General features: G+C 38.7%; 1 long non-coding RNA gene across 1 annotated transcript; it reads right to left on the bottom strand.

Moving 5' to 3' along the window:
- Positions 1–412: 412 nt before the first annotated feature.
- LOC115304921 lies at positions 413–12,478 on the bottom strand. The gene is made up of 3 exons (XR_003914673.1): positions 12,347–12,478; positions 5,645–5,733; positions 413–478 (listed from the first exon to the last, which is right to left on the bottom strand). It is a non-coding gene; the product is annotated as an uncharacterized LOC115304921 (long non-coding RNA).
- Between the last annotated feature and the right edge of the window lie 339 nt (positions 12,479–12,817).

Genomic DNA, 12,817 nt, shown 5'->3' with positions numbered 1-12,817 from the left:
TATAAATACAAAATTTGCATAGTTAAGGAGAGAATTAGTAAATTGAAACCTAGTAATGATGAATTCACCTGGAACACGAATAGAGATATTAAAAATATAAACAAGAAATTAGGAGATGTGGAAGATCATTTCAGATGCTTTCACATCTAAAGGGAGTTTGAAAAACAGAGAATACAAGAAATAATGGACAAATAATATTTGGAGACATGCTTCTGAGATTTTTGCAAAAAGAAAAAAGATAGTTTTTCTTAGATTGCAAGTATACTGTGAATACTAAGCAGCTCAAATAAAAATAAACCCACACTGAGATGAGTTGTAATTAAATAAAAGCACTTCAAGGATACCGTTAAAATCTTAAGAGCTTCTAGAGAAAGAAATAAAGATGACTTAAAAGAACCAGACAAGTACATACCAGCAGAATTCTCGTCAGCAATAATACAGTGTTTTCAGAAGTAAATGTCATTCTAGCTTCAGAGGACTGAAAAACATAAATGGCAACAACTCCATGTCTATATTGGCTAGATTTTTTTTTAAATGACAGCAAAACAAAGTATTCAGACATTCAAAGACATAGAGTACTTACCACCCACAGACCTTTACTGAAATTATTACTAAACAACGTGCTTCAGCAAGAACAATAAGTGAACATACTCAGTTGGCATGGGATAAAAGAAGAAACTACAAGTAAGACATTGATGAAAATGTCGGTAAATATTATCACTGTTAACAGTAAAAAAGTAAATCCAGTCACCCAAATGATATATTTTTTTCTCCAATATCTAGGCATATTAAGCAGCTCAAATGTTGGCATAAAGAATGTAAATAGTTGGGGCACCTGGGTGGCTGAGTCAGTTAAGCATCTGACTCTCAGTTTCAGCTCAGGTCATGATCTCACGGTTTCATGAGTTCTAGCCCTGCATCAGGCTCTATGTTGACAGGGTGGAGCCTGCTTGGATTCTCTCTCTCTCTCTCTCTCTCTCTCTCCCCCTCTCTCTCCCTTTCCTTCCTCTGCTCATGCTGTCTCTGTCTCCCTCAAAATGAATAAATAAATTTTAAAAATTAACAAAAAAAGAATGTAAATAGTTGAGCTTTTACCACATGAATTTAAAAGCAGGCAAGAGTCTACGGCCATACCACCCTGACCTCGCCCAATCTCGTCTAAAAGTAGGCAGGAGAGGCCAGGTTGGTGATCATGTATCAGGAAATAAAAATAATGGCGGACCATGGGTTGTGAATGGAATTATAAAGAAAGAAAAGGCATCTGAGTTGTGATACAGAGTGCAAAAATGGTAGGATCATTAGGAGGTCTCAGTGAGATCAACGAAAAGTTGCAGTCAGACCCTGGTAAGATAGGATATAAAGCTATCAAAGATCAGATCCTTGCAACAGATTTCAGAGGCATTGCTCTTTCGGGGCGACCATGGGTGTCAGTCATGAGATGGGGCAGAGGAAAAACATTGTGAAGTGAAATCTAGGAAGTGACAAAATTCTATCATGCCTCAGAACGAGGTGAGAGTGAGAATGGAGGAGAATGCAGATGTTCAGAAACCCAAGGGTTCAGTAAGTGAGGGGAGTGGTGGTGTGATCTCAAAATGAAGGCGATAAGGAAGATACGGAGGTGGACTAGCCCAGTGGAGCCGGGTGTCTGGAAAGAACTTGGGTGTGGCCCTGAGGAGTGCCTCTTGAAAGTTTGACATTCTGTTTTCAACCTAAATGATGACAACATGTACAGTGTGGGTTCCTGAGAAAGAGTCAGAGCCAAGGAGCCACACTGAAAAATGAGTCTTTTTAGAGTTCCTCTCTGCAAGGCTTAAATGAGATATAAAGGGAATTCGAAATTCATTTTTGTTATTATTCAGGGAAATTTAGTGTCATTGTTCTTTCTGGATGTCTCAAGATTAGACTTTCTGACTTAATTTCAGGATTTTTGGAAGAGTTCTTATGCCATGTTTGCATTGCCTTACAATTTCATGAGTGTCCAAGAGTTGTATGGAACTGTATACTATTCTCTGAGGAAGTAATCTATACCAAAAAGATTCAGAATTCTATTTATCAAGGAATATTCAGTCCAGTGAAAAAAAGAGTAGGAAATAGATCATTGTGAGTACATGCACTTGTATGTTTTATTGCTTATATTGATTATATATTGGTTATAAATAAACTATACAAACACCCTACAACATATAGATGAAATCTATCTAATATAAATTTAAATCAATAAATAAGGCTCAGTTACATAAGGAATAGAACACTCTGATTAATCATGTACTTTATTTTTTTTTTTTTAAGTTTCATTTATTTAGAGTGAGAGAGAGAAAAAAAGATGTGGAATGGGGGGCGGGGCAGCAGAGAGAGAAAGAATCCCAAATAGGGATTTTTTTTCTCTCTTACAGTCCAGAGCCATGGGGCTCAATCTCACAAACAGCGAGATCCTGACCTGAGCTGAAACCAGGAGTCACCCAGTGCCACCCCAGTGCCCCAGATTAAACAAGTATTTCAGATGTCACGTGATTTGAAAAGAAACAAAAATATTTCTTGAGCACCTTGAACATTTTAGGGGACAATGGTTTCTATGTCACAGGTGACACAAAGAAGTATAAGACAATGCCCCTACTTTCCAGAATTTCTGTCTGTATATTTTTTTAATATATAATATTCTAGAAAAGCTGATACATACCACATGTCAAAAGAAGTATTACCTAGATTATCAGAAAAACTGCTCTGGATTTTCATAGTAGAAAGGGTCAATGTGGTCTGATCTGCTCAAAGGGAACCTCTGAGAGAGTCTGTATTTCAAAGATAAATAGAAAGTTAAAAAATGGCTTGAATATAAATTGAGAAACAGCAAGACTATTTCATAGACCCAGCTTTCCTAAATAAAGAGTATTTTTGTGGTAATAATGTAAAATGCAGATTACATGGTGAAAGACTTTGAAAACCAAGGACATTAACCCATGGGCACTTCAGACCAAGGGAAAGTTTAAGGGCAGATAAATGATAGTGTGGAGTCAGTGGTTTAGGACTGACTAATGACAAGGTATAAGAAAGACAAGGTATAAGAGAGACACTGGATCATGAAACTGTTAGAAGTTCAGTGCTAGGCTTGAAGAGACATGAGCCTACTCCAGAGGTAAGAGAGAAAGAAACAACATATGGCTGAATGAGAAAGTCATTAGGGTCAACCAACAGACTTCATTGCTAATCATCCACAAGGAGGTGATGGCAGGAATAAATCAGGCATTCAAAAGGGTCTAACAGAAGTTCAGTTTAATTAATAAAATTATGAGCAGAGTGGAAAATAGGAAAGAAAACTGTTTTAGCTCAAACTTAGTATTCTTGTGTTTGTGAAGAATGCTATATACAAGCACCCCAAGGCACCTGAATGGCTCAGTTGGTTAGCGCCCGACTTCAGCCCAGGTCATGATCTCCCAGTTTGTGAGTTCAAGCCCCGAGTCGCACTCTGTGCTGACAGCTCAGAGCCTGCAACCAGCTTCGGATTCTGCATCTCCCTCTCTCTCTGCCCCTCCCCTGCTCACGCTGTCTCTCTCTCTCTCTCAAAAGTAAATAAACATTAAAAATATTTCAAAAATTTAAATATATATGTATATACAAGCAACCCCCAAATTAGGAGCTGACTGTATGCATGTTAATGGTTTATTTCAAGCAAGTGACTTTTTATTCTGTTGTTCTTATTAGAAATGCTAAGTACATCTAGTAACTTTTGAAAACAGCTTTAACACTGGAAGAATAAATAGAGGCACAGTCGATTGACATGCCGGGCATACCATGTTTCATTGAGCCGGTGGCTCCTACTAATGGCAACATAAACATGAATAAACAAACCCAAGAGAGCCCATTACTCATTGACTTATTCTTGATCGGCATTAGACACCGAGTAAAGAGAATATGTAAAGCCTGATGTAGAATAAGGGACAAATCATGGAAGACACCTTTGTAAATCCATGCTTCATGTTTAGATTATGCTTTCCTTATTTTGCCTTATTAACAGAAGTCTTTGGCCTTGGTTAATTGGTGTTTTGTACAGACTAAAGCACTGATAAAACTTGCTTCACTTTGTAGATTCATGCTTGTGGGAATGTAAGGAGATTTTCATTTTCAAAGTGTCTGATCTAGACAGGTTTTTCTTTTGTTGAGTGTTTTATGTACCACGCCAGGATATTTTTTTTTTTTCCAAATGCGGGATCCATTCTACCACCATACAAAAGGAATACACTCTCAGTATGGAATTTCTCTGTCTGACCTTGCATCAAATAGCTATCATCTATTACCAGAACTGAAAGCCTAGCTTTTCTCTGGCGACTAAGGTCATGTGTTTAATTTTTTAGGTCAACATATCCAATTAAAACAGATTCAGTTCAGAATAGACAATAAAAGGCAGAAGCTTACAAAGGACGCGCCATTCACTCGTCTGAGGTTACATAAGTAAGGGGGAAAAATGAAAGTTTCATATTGGTTTGTGCTGGGTACTCTGAGAAAATTCAGCCACTCAAGAAACATTTTTCCAGACGGCATTAAAGGAATCCCGTGACCCCTGGCAAGGCCCATAATCATGACCAGGCATTATCTCCAGATTTGGAAAAATAAAACATATCAAAGTAGACTTAAATCAGAGGGGACATTTCATCCGTCTTACGGGCTGATATAAAAGGTTGTGCATTTTGAATCATTTGCGAAAACCACAAAGTCCAGCATAGACAGGCATCCGCTGGCTTCTTTCTCCCACAGGCATGTAGCCCTGGAGTATGTCTGTGTCTCGCATGGAGGGCACTCCAGGAGCCCAGTCTCATCGCTGCAGGGAGAGAGGGGTTTCAGGTTGTACAAGAAGCTAACGGAGTTAGAGGGGTCGGATGACGGAGTATAGCTCACTGAAAGTTTCCTCCCTACTGTCCCGTTCTCTGAAGTTCATAGTTAATACAAACACAAGAGATGGCCTGGACTGATTTTTAAGTTCTTATCTTTAGTAAGATCACAGTGAGCTCAAGGGTTTGCTTTCTCAGACCCAAGGTTTGACATACTACGGACCCAAGAAAGAAGAAATTAACCCCAAAACAGGCTTCTGGTGCTCTTAGTTAGCTAGTCAATATATTGTTAACTATGAAGTCATCAGTGGATAGATAAGGGAGTCTTTGAGACAGGTGCATGGTCTCCTTTGAGCCAAAATACCTACATTTGGGTTCTGGGTCTACTACTTATGAGTGTTGTTTCCAATTGTTTACACACCATAGGCCTTGGTTCCTCATTTGTACAAGGTAAATAAAAATAGCACCTACTCCAAGGAGTTGTGAGAAGTGAGCTAATATGTACAGGACATTTATGTAATACATACAGGGCATATATGTACATATGCACATATATACATACATAAATATGTGCATTTGGCTCAATGGTCCTTTCCTACAAAGCTCTCAGAACATGCCAGCTGTTCTGTGGTTACTCTGTGAGCCTACCCACAATGAAAACTTGACCGGGTACAATAATGACCTGCATTTGTGCAATTGCCTTCATTTTGGGGGGAAGACTTACATCTCCCTGTCTTTATGCCTTTACTCATGCTGTTTCCCTTATTTGGAATATCCACCACTCATCTTTCACCAAGCTATAAAACTTGACATAAATTCATCACCTTCAGGATTTTTTCTCCACCTTGACCAATTCTATCCACTCTGGTCCTTTCTCCCATTCCTCATGCACTCATGCAATGATCCTGAAGATCTACGGAGAGTAAATAAACGGACATGAGAGTTACTCTTACCAGTGGGGCGTTTCAATGTTGTACGGAAAATATAGTGTTTCTTGTGCATAAGTAAGTGAAAGACCTACTTTCATTTTAGAAGCCAAACAGGAAAAGGCTATGCTATCCCCAAGGTGGCTTACCAATCCATTCTCATTACCACAGCAAGAAGGAAAACACGAAGCACACAGAGATGGAAGCCATCAAAGCAGAGAGCTCAGATCACGGCAGACAGACACTCAGAGTCAGGATACTGTACTTTGAGGTACCCCTGGATGGGCTGTCAGTTAAGCATCTGACTCTTGATGTCAGCTCAAGTTATGATCTCATGATTCAGGAGTTCTAGCCCTGCACAGGGCCCTGTGCTGACAGTGTGGAGCCTGCTTGCGATTCTCACTCCTCTCTCTCTGCCCCTATTTGGCTGACTTGCTTTTTCTCTCTCTCTTGAAATAAATCAATAAGCTTTAAAAAAAAGACTGTATTTTGAGCAAGTGCTATACGCAAGCTGCCTCAAGCCAAAAGTGGGTGACAGGATACCCAAAAGAAGGTGTAGAGCAGATAGATCTATCTGCCAAGGCTCCATGGCCACGGGCTATTTTTCCCTCAGTGGAGAGGAACTAGACTTAGAAAAATCACTTGACCAGTACTTTGGATGTTTTTGGTAGGAGGCAAAATCTGTATATTGTTCTTATCGTGAAATTTAGGTTCAATTGTTTTCAACAAATCTATCAGTTTTGACGAGCTCTTCAGTGTTCATACATCAGAGAGATCCTCTGCTGTAAATGTGTATCCAGGGTTTGCCTACAAGACTATTTCAAGTAGAATATTGATTTACAGAGTGAGCAAAGGACCAACTGAGCATACTCCACACATAAAATATAATCATTTTTACCAGATATGCTTTTCTTTGGATATTCTCTCACTGCATTTACAACTTTCACTAGGATGACTTAAGTTGCTCCCATTTCATGCATATAATTGGTCTTTCCATGGATCCAGAGACTCTTTAGCCATTTCAATCTTTATATTAATTCGACCTATAAAAACTAATAATTTTAGGGGCAACTGGGTGACTCAGTTGCTTAAGCATCTGACTTTGGCTCAGGTCACAATCTTACAATTTGTGAGTTCGAGCTCCACATCAGGCTCTGTGCTGACAGCTCAGAGCCTGGAGTCTGCTTCAGGTTCTATGTCTCCCTCTCTCTTTGTCCCTCCCTACTCACACTCTGTCTTTTTCTCAAAAATAAATAAACATTAAAAAATATTTTAAAAACAAATAAATTTATTCTACACTGATCATTCCAAGACTTGGCATTTCTTTATGTTTTTTAAAGTAGTAACATATATGTCCCTTAGCAGTTTATCTTATCCATGTCCTAGCTCTTCAACTACATTATAATTTCCAGGTCTAGAACATTGGAACTATACTTCCTTCTTTTGAAAATTTGAAAATGCCTGCTAATTCTGTACATATAGTAGAATAAACGATTCATTTGATAAGTGATTGAAGAAGCAAATACATTCTTGTAAGATAATAACAAATTTCGTCCAATTTCCAACTGGCCACCTAGGAAAATTCAAATTCCAACCAATGCATCAAGGAATGTTATGAATTTGGGGCTTAAGGCTCAAGAATGATGGAAATGAGTGATTAAACTCATAAAGAGACATCCATGTAAGGGCTACTCATTGTCATTCAGCGTTCTTCATGCCCTTGTCTTTCTCTATTGGTTGGAGGCTCTCTGATAAAGATGAAGCAGAGGTCTCATTTCAGGTGGGTCTGACTAGATCCTCAAGGATCAGCATAGATTGTTACATTGTTACTTAAAATGACTTTTTCCTTGTGTTACATTTTTTATTAGCCTTAGAACCTCTGCTGCATAGCTTTGGGATTAGGATAAAAAGAAAATATATAACCTAGAATAAACTTTCTCCCACCTTGAAGGGGTGGCATCTTTAAGAGACAGTAAACAGGCAGTCTTTCAATGGAAACAATGCTTCCCTAGAATAATGAGAGTATTCATCTTGTAGTGCCGTAGATTTCCCTCTCAGAATACATTGAAGGAATTTTAATCTCCTCTGGGAAACATTAACTATCTGATACTCTAGAATATGTAGAAGTTCTATATATCTGGGCGGGGAAAAATTGTTTTTGAGTGGGACCTGCAGAACAAAAAAGATATGCCCAAAATGCAATGAAGTACTGATGGAATGACTTATAAATAGAATCCTTATGGGATGGGGGAGAGATCTGAATTGCAGGAACAGATAACAAAGAATATAAGCTATGCATTGGCTGCTGGGGATTCAACAACATGTCATAAAAGGTTACCATAAATTGTGTTCTGCTTCTACACAGTAATAATAGTTGTCACAGGAGAAAAACATAAACATTTTCCTTAGAATATCACATCACAAAAATATGTTTTCATATGAACTTTAAAATGAGAGAATGAGTTTATAAATTCAAGCCATTTGAGAAGCCTATCATTTTTGGGTTAATCAATAAGGAATCATATTGATCCTCATATGCAGAGGAAAGGAGAGAGGAAGGGAGTATCTATCTATCTATCTAGTATCTGTCTAGTATCTATTTCCACATGCACTTTGCAAGGGTTCATTTATTTAATTTTGCTGTTAATGTCTTAACTATCTAGAGTCCCTCATTGAAACAAAGGCTCCAGGTCCTCTTTCTTCCGTGGGTCCACTCAGGTATAACTTTAGGAAGTTCTTTTTCTAATCTTCAAGGCTCACAGACTGTTCTCAAGTAGAAACAATTTGCATTTTGTACACATACATAGAGGATGGTTGGCCAAGAAGACCATTCTGGCATTGTCACTAATCTTCTGTGTGATCTTGAGAAAGTGCCTTAACTCCTCTGGGCCTAAATTTCTCCATGTTTAAAACAGATTGATCAAAACTAACAATTTTCAAAGTCCTTGACACTGCTGCAACTTTGATTTTAAGGAATTAATACATGGCACAGATTAATATACATGTGAGAAAAGAGAGCCCAAATCAATGTATTTTACAGTTTCAAGCTCTCTCTCCTCTTGAAAGTTCTTTCTGCTGAGAGTCAGAGACTAAGCAGTAGAAATGGCTTAACAAACTGTATTCTGTTGGGTCAGTAAATATTTACTATATATTGAGTCACCAGGTGAAGAGATCTCATAGTGACTGCATAAAGCTTGTAGAAGTCAATATAATTATCTGAAAATACAGTGCAAGTTGTAGGAAACGATTTTCATTTATAAATTTCACTTCCCTGTGCTAATGTCCATGGGAAGGTTACAATTTTAAATTTTTTATGTTTTATTTATTTTTGAGAGAGAAAGAGAGAGAGAGAGACAGCATGAGCAGGGGAGGGTCAGAGAAGGAGGGAGACACAGAATCCCAAGACAGACTCCAGGCTCTGAGCTAGCTGTCAGCACAAAGCCCAACGCAGGGCTCAAGCCCACAAACCGTGAGATCATGACCTGAGCTGAAGCCAGACGCTTAACTGACTGAGCCACCCAGGCACCCCAATTGCATGGTCACAATTACATGGCCATTACAATAGCCCTTTGTTGGCTGTATTAGCATAGTATGGCCATTACTGCTTGTATGTCAGAGGGAATATGTTTTTATTTTTTAGTGCTATTGAATTACACATACTTTAATCTCCTGCCAAGTGTAAGATGTCAGCACTTGCACGCAGTGATTGTGGTGGAAGGTATGTGGTGTTTATAAGCAAACAAATGGGTAGTACTCACAAACTGAACAAAGATGTAGCCCCATTCATTCTGTGTGCTAATAGTTGCTCCCCAGATATTAGTTTAAGTATAACCTTTAGCTATAACTTGCATATTTAAAATACTTTTATAAGTAGCCAACTATTTGAGTCAAGGAACAATCTGTGAAAGCTAGATTGGAAACGGTGTGGATTTTGATCCATTTACTGTCAAGAGAGTGCCTTGATGGAGAAGCCTATAGCTCTGGATCTCGGATTGACCATTGCAAATAGGAGATGACAGTCAAGATGAGAGATGATGAGAAGACTTTGGCGGGGATGGATATTGCGTCAATAGTACTCAGAAAAGCTGACACATTGACACTAGTAACAGAAAAAGACCACTCTGTCTCCCTCCCACATTCAGGCAAATGGGCATTTCAGTCACTCGAGGCTTCAAAGAGATGGAGTGGAATGGAGACAGAAAGTTGGCAACAGCCGCATGAGCACCCCGGAGACCATTGCTACATAGTCGTCTCCATGATCTTTTGAAAATCAAGAAAATATCTAACCAGAAGATTTTGGCAATTATTGAGATAGCCTCACGTACCTACTACTTATTGTGAGGGTAAAAGAGCTCTATTTTCCAACCAGCAGTAGCAAGATTAACTCATTCCTGTGAATAGTTCCCCATCAAAAAAAATTTTTTTTAATGTTTATTTTTGAGGTGGGTGGAGCGCAAGTCAGGGAGGAGCAGAGAGAGATGGAGATAGAGAATCTGAAACAGGCTGCAGCTCTGAGCTGTCAATGCAGAGCCGAACTCAAGGTTCGAACTTAGGGATGACAAGGTAATGATCTGAGCCAAAGTCAGATGCTTAACCAACTGAGTCCCTATTTCCCTAATGTTTTATATAATCCTGTAAAGTCTCTTTTCCACTAAAATTTTATTTCCACTTGACACAGTTTGCCTGCATACTACCCTGAACTTCTGAATCCCAACTTGGGTACAAAAGACATTTTAACTACTTGATGTCATTAGTACATTTACAAGATTTTAAATGTTTATCAAAACTTAAATATATTGACAAAACCCATGACTAGATGCCTTCTTGTTACATGTCTTTGGTACGGCTCTCAGTCATTCCTAGATAACCAGGATATTACAAAGGCTGGTAGTATTATTGCTAATGTCTGAGTTCACTTCTTGTGGTCCAAATATATGTTTTCATAGAAATATATAAGCTGAGACAAAGAGGAAACTGTGTGATTATGTGGTCCTGGCTTCTCACTTTGTAGAGAGACAAACTTCATTCCCTGGAATTGTTTTACCACTGAGCTCTCCTAATCCTTCCCCAGATAGTAATATACAAAGTAATAAATATGCAACAATAAATATACACAAAAATAAATTTTGTAATTTCCTACATTGTGCAAATTCTCTCTTAGACTTTCAGGCAATCCATAAGTTTTGAGTACTTATCCTGCTCCGAAGTCTGCTGGCTGATCTAGAGGATACGGTAGAACTATATGTATCATGATTATTTCCCGAAGATCACTAAAATCTTAGAAAACAGGGTAAAATAAATGAAATATCAGGGACTAATGGGTCATGAGCTTCTATATTCTTCCAGCTTCAGCCTTCAACAAAAAGTGGTGCTGATTTGTGTTAACAGAAGTATAGGATTTGGAGGGAAGGAGGTGATGGTTTCATTCTATGCAAGGGTGGTCAACTATATCTTGGATAAGACAGTCTTGGATTCTCATTTTAAGAGGAGTTAGACAAGCTGTACGTTCAGAGGATAATGAAAAATCCCAAGACCGCATAGAATAATGGAAGATTGAAGAATAATACAGACCTTAACTTAAAGAAGAGATGATGTAGGGAGATAGTGAAAGCTATCTTCAAATATGAGGTCTTGTAGTGCAATTGTGTGAAAGAGCATGATGATCATATATATCATATTATATATTGTATATGTGTGTATTGTATATCATATGATATACAATATATATATTGTATATATATGATATATATCATATATATTGTATATATATATGATATGTATATATTGCCTGAGCTATCCTTAAAAGCATTTACACCCTTATCTGCCCTTCCCCACTTTTACAACTGCAGGGTGTGGCCCTGCCCTTGCACTCATCCCTGTCTATGTCTGTGTCCTTAGGCTATTTTCTAAGTTTATTTTCTTCTCTATTTTCTGCTCTCACTCCATTGCCCCCAAGTGCCATGACAAAAGTACTTCATGAGTACCAGTGCTGCTGGTGGAAACTGTTTCTCTGCCAAGGATGTGGTCTTTGTGTGCCCCCAAACTTAAGACTCGTTCAAATGCAAATATCAATGGGCATTTTAGGCTTAAAGTTCCTTCTGTGTTGCTCTAAATGAGGAGACCATCCCTTGTTCCGATAAAGCCTAAGACCTGCATGTTGGGACAAAACCAGAGACCAGATTCTCGCCTATCATACCCTAGACAGCTCACCCAAAATTTCCCTTTTCCAAAATCCCCTTCCTTCCATAACAGTATATCCATAGAGCATGACATCTAGAGAAGAGGGGTTGACTGGCATCGGTCTTTAACACCAAAGTCAAAATAGAGCTCTGGCTAATGAGAGGAGGCTCCTGGGACAAGCTTCCAAGTAGAGGAAGACTAGTAAACAGTTGGAGCTTTCATCAGATAAGATGTGCTGTCTTGAAAGTTTTCTCCCCATCACTGTTCCTGTCCAAGTGCATATCCCATGAGCGCTTGATGGAAAGTCATGTAGAAAGGATTCCAAACAACAGACGAGTATTTAGACTTATCAGCTTAATGATTCCATCCAACTCTAAGACTGTGGGAGTCTAAAGCTAGAGTCTAAAGCTATTTACTCACCTTGGACACTGAGGATGTTGGTGACAGAGACTGATCAGTGGGGCAGTCATCTTCACAGACCCCAAAACAAGTGGTAAACGAGGGGTCAGGATGTCTTCCGGTCCTCTTCTGTGTGTTAGTCCTAGTGCTGTTTGTTCCAAGTATGATGTGCAGACACTGCATCACAATCATCTGGGAAGCTCATTAAAAATGTAGATTAGAAAGACAGCTTAGAAATCACTGTCTTCAAAGAGGCGCTGTCCAACAGGACTCTCTGCAGTGATGGAAATGTTCCATATCTGTGTTGTCCAATACAGAAACCATGAGCCACATGAGCCTTTTGAGCATTTCAAATGTGACTGGTGTGACTAATGGACTGAAGCTTTAAGTTTAGTTCACTTTAATTAATTTAAATTTCAATACCATGTGTGACTAGAGGGTGCCATGTTGAATAACACAATTCTAAAGTCTTAGAAGAAGGAAGCTTAGAAA

Source organism: Suricata suricatta, chromosome 10 (genome assembly GCF_006229205.1).
Source record: "Suricata suricatta isolate VVHF042 chromosome 10, meerkat_22Aug2017_6uvM2_HiC, whole genome shotgun sequence".
NCBI classification, from domain to species: domain Eukaryota; kingdom Metazoa; phylum Chordata; class Mammalia; order Carnivora; family Herpestidae; genus Suricata; species Suricata suricatta.
Note: the sequence above shows the minus strand (reverse complement) of the source record. Positions and strands in the feature narration are given on the sequence as shown.